Below are 13,653 nucleotides of genomic sequence, written 5' to 3' on the forward strand. Positions count from 1 at the left end.
TTTAAATTTTCGTTAGACTTCACTAATACTTTTGTGCTCCTAGCACAAACAATATTATGTAAAAAAAAAAATAAAGTTTGTCGTCTTTATGATTTTATTACTAACGTTGGACTTTTATGCAATATATTTGGATACGACGGTTGAATGTGAAACTTTTAGTAAATTTAAGGAGTAAAGTAATCAGGATTGATTAGTTTAAGAACCGAAACTATAAATCTCACCTCCATACAGAATAGTAAAACACAACATAAAATTTTCAAATATATCACTTTAAAGTTAAAGACTATATAACGAAAATGATAATAGTCTTGCAATAGGATTAGGCGATAATTTCAACAATATTTAAAAATTCATATTTTTGGCCAAAAGTTAAAATAAAATTAATATATTATATCAATTATTTAAACAATAATAAATCTATAAAAGTCATTATCCAAATCGAAAAGTAGATTATGTAGCAATATATTTTTGAGAGATTTATTGACGCTTATCTATATTTCAATTATCAAAACATTTTTGTGTAATTTTGTTATATTTTCGTTGTAATGTATATTTATTTTTCAGTTTTAAAGTTCTTTCCAGTATGGTTTATTTGGGGACTTTTTTTGTTTAGTTAATAGGTTTTTGTTGAAATGGGTCTCACATCTTTATTTTCCAACTATAGCTTATTGAGCTTTTCGGTTCTTTGAAAACTTTCTACTACTTCCTAATAATACTTTTAGATTCCATGAGTTATTTTTTAATTTCTTCTCTTGTTCTAGAACATCTTTGAAATTTATAGTGTAGTCATTTGATAAAATTTGAATATCCTCTGGAATTTGAGGGCTTAATCGAAATGGTGAGATTGATCAAAAATAATATACCATTATAAGCCTAGTTTCGAAACAAGAGGCTTAATCGTTCTGTTTTATAATTAATATTGACCAACCAATAAAGCATGTGCCATTTGTAAATCTGAACATGTACACACAAGAAAAAAGTATACACACATGAAAAAGTATTCAAAATGCTAATAGTTACTTGAACTTTTTACAAAATAATAAAAAATAAAAATTGATCCTATGGTGTTTTCAAACATCAGCAATATGTAGATATCAAATTGATACGTTGTCACACATACTTTTTTTTGAACCGGCAAATACAAATATATAATCTACATCTACACTAACACCTAATTCCACCTATGTCTACGATGGGACTTGAACCCTCGACCTCAAGGAGGGAAGGCACCACCTGATACCGCTGGGCTAGAAGCCATTTGATACCACTGTCACACATATGAAAACATGTTATGGGTGTCAATTATGAACCATGTGTTAACATAAAACAAACTAAACAATTGTTTAACTAAAGCTTCCATAATGAAATAAAAGTTGAAATCCTTGAAATTTGAATGAAGCTTTGGAAATGTGTCAAGGGTAATAGTGGTTAATGAAGTGGCTGTAAAAGTCACGGGTCACATAATCTAACACATGCCCTATTTTTTGCAATTAAATGATGTCTAGTCTTCAAAACAAACATAAAAATCAACAATAATTAATTAATTCACTAATTATGTTTCAAACCATACCACCAAAAACAATTCCCGGGTCTGATTCAACGGCTAAAGCCTTCGCCTCCTATAAATCCAGACACTCAAAGATTAATATATACCCAATGAATTGAAAAACATACATAAATATATGTAATTCATAACAAAAATTAAATGTAAAATAAACAGACAATGATTTCTTGAATACTTCCCCTTCGGGAAGGGACCCCTTGAACCCGCAAACAACAACTTAACCCGATAAAAATTGATGATTCCTTCTTACCTTACTGCTATATAAACACCCTCGTTAACACACTAATTCATGAAGTAATTGATCACATCCCTAAATGTTAAACCAATTGTAAATATTGTCAAGTTAATATGGAACATAGTAGTAAAACTATTTCTAAACATGAGTCGACAAGTGAAATCAATGACCTACAACATTAAACAATCCAGTTAGCATGGATTCAACATAGACTAATTATTTAAAACAATGAATCCTTCATAACAGGCCACTATAAAATTATAAAAAATGCAATCATTTATAAAAATATTATATACACATATCTTGTAACTGAGTAACAATACACAGGCATGAGAAAAATGTTTCATTACCAACAAATATTTGGAAATTTATAAACTTATATAAAAAAAATAAACATCGATAGAGAGAGTGCAATGATCCAAGATGTTCTTAAAGACTCAAAACCATAACCCAAGAACCATATTGAATATAGAATCCAGTAGCCACAAGACTTGTTAGAGGTCTCCGTGAGGATATTGATGCATGTGGGATCGTCTTGCTTGAAATAAATTGAAGAAAGACAAATTACATTTGAATGGAACTTGAAACCAGCTTCTCATGATCTGCTCAAATGATAAAAAAAAAAAAAAAAAAAAAAAAAAAAAAAAAAAATCAAAAACCAGCATCTGATGTGCAAATCTGAAACCAATATATGATATTCAAACAAAAATGGAGCAAACACCCAAAACACAACCCCGAAGCAAAATCAAACCATATCTGACCTTCAAACATAGATTCATATCAACCCACCTGTAGTTTCTTGGGTTTAATCAACAATCAGTTCTAAATGAAAACCCAAAATCGCAAACAATAAAGAAAACTTACATTGCTTCATTCGTATGGCTTTGAATATTTGAGGAATCAACATCGGTTGTAAGGATGAAGCAGCAGTGCATAAATCATCAAGCCATGGGACATTAACTATTCACGACAGTTTATGGTCCTGCAGAACAGAAATAAATCATCAAGCCATATTACGATAAAATCTGGAGTTTTGGTTTGCATATCAGATATGGAAAGTTAAAAAAAGAATACAAAAGTTATGGAATCTTGTAAAATTACAGAAAAGCTTAATAAATTTCAACATCTATAAGCTTTTTTGTCCCATTTTGATACATTTCAACAACATATGCTTGTCTTTCTGCACCATATTACTACTATAATTACAAAGAAATAGAACTCGAAATATACCTATTGTGAGTTGTTGTTGTTAATTCTGTTTGAACCTAGACGACATAAAGTAAACCAAAATCAAGAACCATAATAAACACAAAATATTAAACAAAAAGTACATGTTTAATTGTCACTTCTCGTTTCTACAGCAAAAAGAGTGAGATAGAAGAGATTCGGCTCTATATCTATCCATGGAGTGTATATGTGAGAGAAAGAGAAAAACCATGGTCAGATCTAAAAGAATTAACCCAAAACTTTCATCCATATAAACTTGTGTGTTTGAAAAGAAAGTCTGAAGGAAAAAGCATACCTGATTATATACAAACCTTGGATTGAGGCATACCTCAAAGATGGTGGTTGTTAAGAGTGACAATTTAGGGTTAGATGGATGGGTTAATGGCAGCAGCGGAGGTGGGTTGTGATGTCGAAAAGCAACGACAGAGGTGGCAACGGCTAGTAGAAACCACATGCAATCCATCAGGAACACAAAAACCTTTGAAATCGTCCAATAAAACCAAAAAAACATTACAAATCGCTAAAATTAACCTGAGAGAGAGAGAGAGAGAGCTAGATGAAGGCATGCAAGGCGAGTGAGTATGCATGGATCGAGCAGGGGAGACAGTCGCGGTCGTCCGCCACCATCACTACCCACCTTAATCACCACCAACCACAACCCATTACAACCTCCTTAAACCATTGATACCACCTCTGTGAACCTCCACTTGCAATTCGTTATGAGAGAGGGAGAGAGAGAGAGAGAGTATACCTAGATTTTATCAAAGCAATCAATAGAGAGGACGATAGAGTAAGAAGCCCATACAGATCCACTTCTTTGTCTTCTTCATCATCTCAATGAATCGACTGCTTGTGGAAGGCATGCAATCAATAGAGTAAAAAGAGCACACAAAGATTGAGTAGAGAGAAAGAGTAAAGTGTTGAGACCTTAGTGAAGAAAAGAGGCGATTTCACCATCTGTGTTTTAGGTCTCCAAATGAGAGAATGTGTGGAAGCCTTAATAACAAACAATAGAGAATACGGTGTGCTAAAATGGATAGATATTTGCCAAGATTTTAGGAATAAACATGGACTCAACTCAGATTAAAGAGATTAGGTCAAAATTTTGAAATAGATAAGATTTCAAAGTAATCAGATTAAAATTTAAAATTATTTTATTAATATCACTTGTACTATTAGCTTAAGGGTTTGGACATCTTAAAAAAATATTAATATTATAATCAATCTATTTTTAGAAATAGTTAGATTTACTTTATAAGATAGTAAAGATATATATATATATATATATATATATATATATATATATATATAGAGAGAGAGAGAGAGAGAGAGTTAGGTTCAAATGTTTTCACTGTCTATTGTGTGCATGTATGATTGATTCTGGACCAATCATTTTAGTTATTTTAAGAAAGCAATTAATGCATATTAAATGCTGAAGATGTAATTAATACCCATTATATCTTCAACATGTAATATGCATTAATTACTTTCTTAAAATAACTAAAATGATTGGTCCAGAATCAATCATACATGCACACAATAGATAGTGAAAACAAAATAACCTAGCCCTATATATATATATATATATATAGAGAGAGAGAGAGAGAGATAGAGAGAGAGAGAGAGAGAGGAGAGTTCAATTGAGAAAGAAAATGAATCATTCTCAGCCACACATTTGTTTTATCGTCTGTCCCTGGCCCCGCCCGCTTTACACATACAGACAATAACATATAATCATACTAACACATAAAGAATCATACACAATATTATATATTCTCGTACTAAGGCCTCGCCTATCATGGGCCCCACCCCTACTCTACTGATAATGAGATATGGAACCCCGTCCACTCTCAGCTAGTGGTGAGATACGGGACCCCGCCCACACTCACCTCCCTACCATGCACATACAAGTATCATAAAGACAACAAGTATAAGTAAACATGCATTCCTTCATCGGGTACCACCCAGCATCGAATCGTAGTTCGGGAACATACATATAACTTTCCTCGGGCCCCGCCCAACATCAGATTTTCGGGACAATGGAACATACTTATAGCATAATTTACCCATTTATAAACATACTCAGATAATATTAAGATACGGGCCCAACCCACACTTAGCTACTAATTATAAACAATTCTAAGATACGGGCCCAACCCACACTTATCTACTCTACACTGGTCGACATTTGTGCCTTTGACCCGTTCCTATAGGAGAAAACTCACCTCACAAGCTGACTGCAGAATCCCGCGAATAGACATCTCGCTGCCAGTTGGCAGATCCTCGAACTGCTGATCTCTCGAATTCTCGAGCTACTGATCATCATACAAATTAGATAAGTCTGAGATGCTAAGGATAAGTTTGAATCTAAACTTGAAGATCGATTAGATCTTAAACAGGTAAAATAAAGAGTAAACAGCAAGAACACGAAAACAGTAAACAACTCAAGAATGAATCAAACGTGTCGAATGATTATAAAACAACCCTCAGAAGAGCTCGATAAAGAACATCAACTGTAGAGGATTAAAAGGGTTTACAAGAACGATAAAGAAATCTGTAATGCTATCGCCTTCTATCAATCGTATTCTATTGTTCTCAATCGTTAACCTAATATGCATGCAAGCATATTATTATATACTAAACCCTACAGCTCAACGGTTGGACAGGCCCAAACCGGAGTACAAAATATTGGACTATTAACCGAGCCCAAAGACGCAATACAAAATAAAGTTATGCTACCCAACAATCTCCCCCTTTGCGTCAATTGGAGCGAGATTACTTCGTCTTCTTACTTGGGCCAGCAGCAGGAGCCTTCTTCTTTACAGTATCAAACAGACGCGAAACAAGCGCCATGATTGTCTGTCTGAACCGGATGTACCACAGTATCATATCATTGAAGTATTTGATATCATCCGCTGTATTTTCTTTACACCGATGGATGATCCCCAGCACGTGCTCAAGACAGGCAGTGGTATAAAGATGTTTATCCGCTAAGGCAAAGAGACATTTCTGTCCTTCAGCCCTAGTGAACATGACCGAGTTTCGCCTTGGGTCAATCTTTCCCATCTTCATCTGGTTGAGATCACTGGCTGATCCAACAGAAGAGATCTTCGGTTTCTTCTTGAAGACACTGGCAATCTCCTGATCCATCAAGGCGACCTCCATGATATAACATACCAACATCCTTTTGAGATGGTCAATGATCGGACCATATTCAGCTTCATTTGTCAAGAGGATGTTGTGCAGAACGATCCAGTCATGGGGGTTGAGGTTCGGTAGATCTGCTAAGGATATAAGATGTTCGGTTTTTGCAGACCCTCTGATCACCCTGAACCGAACGTTGATAAATCTCCCTTCAGTGTAAGGCTTTAGCACCCGAACGTTAACGATCTTCTGAGCGCTCCAGGTTTGATACTGGGGTTGAGCGGCCTTCAGATAGAAATCGATCAGTTCACGATCAACCTCAGGATGAAGATGAGGAACTTCAGCAACGTTGGTGAAGGCGTGGAAGATAAACGCCTTTCGGGTTAAGGGCATGTCGAACTACGAGTCGACAGAATTGTAGCAGTCGAAGGAGATCACCGGTTCGAGCCATAGGATGCTCGGAGTATCGATTGCCTCCTTGATCATCCTCTCGAGAGTCCATGCAGGGAAAAGAGTCTTCCTGCTCTCGAGTAGGTCATGGGCTTCTTTTTGTTTGCGTTCGGCTTCGTCAGCTTCTCGCGCCACACGAATGTTATCATTATCATCATTGCGACTATTTTTGCGTTTCAGCAAGTCGACAATGGTTTCTTCATCATCTTCATCTTCTTCCTCGGCTATCTTCTTTCCTTTATCCTTCACACCCGAACCCGAGGCTTGGCCTGTAGGAGGAGGTTTGGTTGTGTGAGCAGCTTTTGAGGAAGGAGGTGGTTGAGATCCGAACTCCTTTTCTCCCCCTTGTTTCGGAGTGGACACGAAACTGGGTAGCCCTTCTATTTTGCTGAGTAGATCCAGGGCAGGGGCGAGTTTTTCTGCAAGGGTTCGCCTCACAGAGTGGTTCAGAATGGGATCGTGCGCTTCCAGGATGTTGGATATTGCAGAGTGTACATCCGATACACACGTCCTTATGACCTCCCGTTCGGATCAAAGAGCGTCAAGCTGTTGTTGAGTACTTGAAAGTTGAGCACTCTTGACCTTGAGGGCGGTGGTCTTCCTTGCGAGAGCATCCATCAATGAGTTATCATAAGCAAGATCCTCTAGGAGTTTAGAGAGGCGCTCGTCGATAGATGTCCGAAGGGCAGAGTTGTCGTCTGATAAAGTTTGACGAAGGGTGGCGAATGACGTCAACTCTGTAGAGACGAACGTGGCCAATTGTTGAACAATCGGTTCCAGCGTTGTCTTGGTTGCAGCAGCACTCTCCTGTAAAGAGTGTAACATGGAAGAGGCGTCGGAAAATAGTTTATCGACTTTTTCGGTCGCTGCCTCACAAGCTTTCGTAGAGGCGTCAATAGCTGCAGTGGCAGAAATGACGGAATCATGTTGAGCCCTTGAGAAGGCATCAACAATCTTCTGAAGAGCGGATTCAGAGAGAGAGGATTGAGAATTGGAAGATGATGCAATAAGCAGGTCAACCTTCTCATGCAGCTCCTTAAGATGCTTCTTTGTTACAGGAGCTTCCTCATCGTCGTCGCTTTGGACCTGAAACGGACTGAAGTAGACCGAATCGAAGGTCATATTTTCCCCTCCAAGGAAAAGGTTATCTCCATCAGAGGCATGATCTGGAGATGGTGGTGTTGGTGAGGCTGGAGGTGTAATGGTATGGGTGGGTTCGGGTTAAGTGTGAGTGGTTTCGGGTGGTGGTTGGGTTTCGGTTGTATGTAGGGGTTCGGTTATAGGTGGTGGTTCGGTTGCATCGGTATGAACCCCCGTATCAGATACGTTGGTTGTAACCTTTGCAGTTGTTGTTGTTGTTGTATCGGTGAAAATGGGTGGTGGTATAGGGAAAGAGGTTTTAGGAATTGTGGTAGAGGGGTTTATGGTGGGAATGGAAGTAGGAATTATTTGAGTAGGAGAGGGAATTGGTGAGATATGGATTTCCATATCTGGGGTAGGTGATCGGGGTGGGGTGTTGCCTCTCGGAGGGGTTTCGCCTCTTTGAGAGCCGTCCGAATCCGAACTCTCACCGTCTGATTCACTCGAAGAGGAAGCGATAATGAGCTTTCGCTTCGGTTGAGTCTTTCGCCTCTTCAGCTGCGGGGACTGAGCAGCTTTCGAGGATTTCCTCTTTTTGGGAGAAGGACCTTTAGCCCCTTTGGCCACCTGCTTGCCTTTGTCTGCCCTTTTGCCTCTCGAAATAGGCTTATCGGCATCATGTATGGACTTGAGCATCTCCTGCGTGAGTTCCCTCGGTCCAGATTGCTTAAACTCCTTGATAGTCCGGATTATTCTGCTGTCAGCGGGGACATCAGCATACATGGTCTCCGGAATGGAACCAATAAAGGGAAATTTTGAGGCATCTGAGACGATAATCTTCGTGGTATGAAAAGTACCGATCGAAGACATCGATGCACCAGCAACAGTGGGGACATCAAACTTATCCATCGCCCACTTGGTGATGAGAGTCCAAAACCTTGCATACGACACCTCAGAGTGTCGTGAAGAAGAAGAGAGACTTTGGATGAGTTGTTGCCAGAGAACCAAACCATAGTTGACGTTGATACCGTTGTAAACGCCGTACATGATCGTCAAGAAGAGTCGACTGGAGCCGTCTGAACCTGAGCTCCTCTCAGAAAGACCCTTGAAGAGGACTGTGAACATGTCGTTCCATTGTGGCGGCAGACAAGATTTCTTAAACTTCGCGACGGAGGAGAGCACCTCCGTGTACCCCATATTATAGAACATGCTGTAGAGATGCCCAATCGGAATCGTCTCCGGATGAATCCGTGAAGGGTCAGCTGCAAACCCTAGCAATGAGCCAAATCGTTGCTTAGAAATCGAGGTTTTATGATCAGAAACCTCGAAGAAAACCCTATCGACTGCTTTATCGTAATGTGCAGTCGCATAAACCTGCGATAGGAGCTCCATGGGCACAGATTCAACCCTAGAAAGTGCAGGAGCGATGGGCGAGTATTTCAGGCACTCGATGATCGGAAACATGTAGGAGTCGTACGCCTGAGGGGTTAAATCAATCACCAAACATTGTTGAGGCCGAATGGGAAGGATGTGTGAGGTTGCATGAACGGATGATGAATCTGCCATTGTTGAAATTGGGAAGAAGAAGATGAACAGTAAGAGTTTCAGGGAATTTTTGCTCTCTTGGGAATTCTGATGCAGTAAAGAGGTAAATGGGAGAAGACGTCTCCTTTTATAGTGGGTTTTAGGAGAGAGAAAAATCTGCACAAATCTTCTATCGAAATACCAAAGGTTTTCCCGGAATTTGACTGATGCATGACAGTTAAGGTAAGCGATGATCACGCATGAGAGAGAGTGTCAGATTCCTTGAAACACGCCGGCCAACAAACGCCGTTTCTGAAGAAACCGTTTCAAATCCCCACGCGCCTTTCTGTGCCAGAGAGGAACCGTTTCAAATCCCCACGACGTCAGTTAAAGAATGGACGTTTCAAATTCGCATGCGTCCCTTTTTTACTGCCGTTTGAAATTCAATCCATTAGACTCCCGCCTGAGTCAGCAACCCTTCATCTTATCTCTGTAACGACATCTTTTGAATAAGACTCCCACGTGGATGAAATTTGATCACATCTTTTAAGTAACCACCAATCCAGTAAAACAGCCTGTAATTCTTAGTACCAGAATTTTGGAAAATCAAAGATTTTCGTGCTAAGAGTGTAAAAAGAAAAGAAATAAAGCAAATATTTTTAGGAATAAATGTGATGTCAATGAAGACACGAAACAAGTGATCCTGGGCACGAATCTCTTCCTTCAAAGTCAAGAGAGACCTTAAAGTGTTAGTGTGGTTTCCCGTTGAATAACGATCAAACACTCATTAAGAAGTGTTGAAAGGCTTCTTTTAATTAGGCTCCTTAGGGTGGCTTTATCTTTGATTCAACAGTCCTAATCTTGAAATAAGATAGAAAGTGAACAAAGTACTTGTGAGACCGGTGTAGTCTGTTGAACAAGTAGGTGGAAATGAATTTAAAAGTAGCTTGGACAATATAAAATCTCAACAAAAAAAAAAAAACTGGATCCCAAGGAAAGAAATGTTATGGTGTTTAACAATTTCATAGGAATCACACAAAATAAAAATTTGAGATTTCATCAAGATACATCCGTCAATTCTTTGGTGAAAACTTGAGCAAATTAATTGTTCACCGTCAATGCAGATTTGCTATTGAATTTTGGGTTTCACTCAGCTCGTAGTGGCACGAAACTAAGATCATAAACACAGTGTTTGAGTAACCATAAACCTCAGTGGTAATTTCTGAGAGTCTCAAGGGTTACGTTGGTGAAACGAATGTGATGGAGATGGTGTAAGAAAGCAAAGTACCTCTGCTGCGAAAACAAGGACCAAGCAGAAAACTCTTATCTCATGTGAGAAGAGAGTGAGGTAGCTCACGATTAGAATAAATGAGATAGCCTAATTGGGAAGACTAGGTTTGTGTATACCAAGTCATTAAGGCTATTATTCAGAATCTTATGAGGCTTGAGACACATACATCAGCATGCTTCTAGGGACACTTAACTAATCCAACAAGTATATCCTCATAAACAAACGAACACACACATAAAATTAAAGACAAAAGGAAAAGAAAGAGCAAAATATTTTTGGAGTGTTTGATATATATGAAAAAAAAATAAGACTTAGAAAGAAAAATAAAAGGAGTAAAAAAAACTCTGGAAAAGAAAAGAAAAACATAAAAAAAAACTTTGGAAAAGTTTTGGAACCGAACCCAAACGTTCGGTAGGTTTCGGTTGAGAAAAATTTTGAAAAACCGAACCCGAGCGTTCGGTTGGTTTCGGTTTTGGAAAATTTTGAAAAACCGAACCCGAGCGGTCGGTTGGTTTCGGTTTTGGAAAATTTTGAAAAACCGAACCCGAGCGTTCGGTTGGTTTCGGTTTTGAAAAATTTTGAAAAACCGAACCCGAGCGTTCAGTTGGTTTCGGTTTTGGAAAATTTTGAAAAACCTAACCCGAGCGTTCGGTTGGTTTCGGTTTTGGAAAATTTTGAAAAACCTAACCCGAGCATTTGGTTGGTTTCGGTTTTGAAAAATTTTGAAAAACCGAACCCGAGTGTTCGGTTGGTTTCGGTTTTGAAAAATTTTGAAAAACCGAACCCGAACCTTCGGTAGGTTTCGGTTTTGGAAAAAAATTAGAAAACCAAGGAATTTAGGCTTGCAAAAAGAAAATACTTTGAACAATAAGATAAACAACTTTGTACATGACATTTACAACCAGAAAAACTACCTTTTAAAATGATGAGCGAGTGCAGATGAATCAACCGAACCCGATCGTTCGGTCAATTTCGCTTCTTATGTTCGAGAGGTAGTTTGTGGTACTGACTCTGATTCCATCATACCTGGCCCTTGTAGTATTTTGTTGAATGACGCTTCAGGAAGAGCTTTGGTAAAGACATCAGCCAGTTGATCAGTGGTTCTAACAAAGTGTACTTCGACTTTTCCATCTTCCACATGATCTTTGATGAAGTGATACCTCAGTGCTATGTGTTTGGTTTTGGAGTGTTGCACTGGGTTATGACAGATCCTAATTGCACTTTCGGAGTCACAATATAGTGGGATCTTTTTCATATTGAGTCCATAGTCTCGAAGTTGACTCTGGATCCAAATCACTTGTGAGGCGCAGGATGCAGCTGCTATGTATTCAGCTTCGGCAGTAGACAAAGACACACACATTTGTTTCTTTGATTGCCAGCTAACCAACTTCCCGTCAAGGAATTGACAGCCGCCAGTGGTGCTTTTTCTGTCAAGTCCACATCCTCCAAGGTCTGCATCTGAGTAGGCTTGAACGAAGAAGCTTGAGTTGGAAGGATACCATAGACCTAAAGAGGCGGTTCGCTTGAGATACCGTAAAATGTTCTTCACTGCAAGCATGTGGGATTCGCGTGGGTTTGCCTGAAATCTAGCACAGTAACAAACAGAAAACATTATGTCAGGCCTGCTAGCAGTGAGATACATCAGAGAGCCTATCATTTGACGATAAAGCGTGATATCAACAACCGGTTTGTCTAAAGATGGGGTGAGCTTGGTGCCGAACGCCATTGGAACTTTGACTTTGGAATCTCCCATCATGCCAAATTTTGCTAAGAGAGTCTTCGTGTAAGCTTCCTGATTAATAAAGATGCCTTCAGGTCCCTGTCTAATATTTAAACCAAGGAAAAAGTTAATAGGACCCATTGAGCTCATTTCAAATTTAGTCTCCATCAGCTTTCTGAATTCAGCTGTTAGGCTAGGATTCGTTGAGCCGAAGATGATATCATCGACATAAATTTGAACGATCATAAGGTGGTTACCTTCCTTTTTGCGAAAGAAGGTTGGGTCAACCGAACCTTGTTTAAATTTGGACATCTTTAAGAATTTAGTTAGCGTTTCCTACCAGGCTCTCAGAGCTTTTTTCAGTCCATATACGGCTTTATCCAGAATGTAGCAATGATTTGGATACTTTTCGTTCACAAAACCAGGAGGTTGCTCCACATACACTGTTTCTTCGAGTTCTCCATTAAGAAATGCACACTTGACGTCCATTTGGAAAACTTCAAAGTTTTTGTGGGCAGCATAGGCTAGAAATATTCTTACAGATTCCAGCCTAGCTACAGGAGCGAAAGTCTCTTCATAATCAATCCCTTCCTCCTGACAATATCCTTTCACTACCAGTCGAGCTTTGTTCCTTATAACGTTCCCTTCCTTGTCCATTTTGTTCCTAAAGACCCATTTGAGACCAACAACCGAGGCATCTGGAGGAGTTGGAATGAGGCGCCAGACCTTGTTCCTTTCAAATTCGTTCAGTTCGTCTTGCATGGCTTGAACCCAATCGGAGTGATCAAGAGCAGTGTTAACTGTCTTCGGTTCAACTTTTGATACGAATGAGTTAAACATGAAGAATTCAACTTTGGAAAATAAGGATGTCTGTTTTGCCTTGTGTTGTGATCGGGTCAGAACCTTTTCAGAGACATCACCAACAACTTGAGAGACAGGATGATCTCTGGTCCATTTGGTGAGTGGAGGGTAGTTTGGATCAAAGGTTGGATCCAATTCAGCATTTATCATTTCTTCAGGTTCGGACTGGCTTTCATAGTCGTAAGACATATCAGCTTGCTCCCCCTCGGTAGATGAGCTTTCAGGAATGCTTTGTGAAACTTGAGCTTCAGAGGTTTCTTGTGGAGCTAAGCTTTCGGGCGTTGATGCTCCTTCGGATGATGAAGCACTTTCGGTTGGTGAAGTGCTTGCGGGATCAGTTGGAGACCTTGGCTCCCCCTCGACATGTGAGGTCGGCTGAGTTGATGACGGTTGATCCTCCCCCTCGACTGAAGCATTGTTTGATGGAGTTTCGTCAGAACTTGATCCTCCTTCATTCATTCTCCTGGCAGCTTCTTCAACAATTTGTTTCATGTGATCTACCTTATTGTCTGCTGCACCTGCTTCTGAGAGAGTGGCTTTCTCTGGTTCGTCAAATA

Source organism: Lactuca serriola, chromosome 2 (genome assembly GCF_051521515.1).
Source record: "Lactuca serriola cultivar US96UC23 chromosome 2, Lser_US96UC23_V15, whole genome shotgun sequence".
Lineage (NCBI taxonomy): Eukaryota > Viridiplantae > Streptophyta > Magnoliopsida > Asterales > Asteraceae > Lactuca > Lactuca serriola.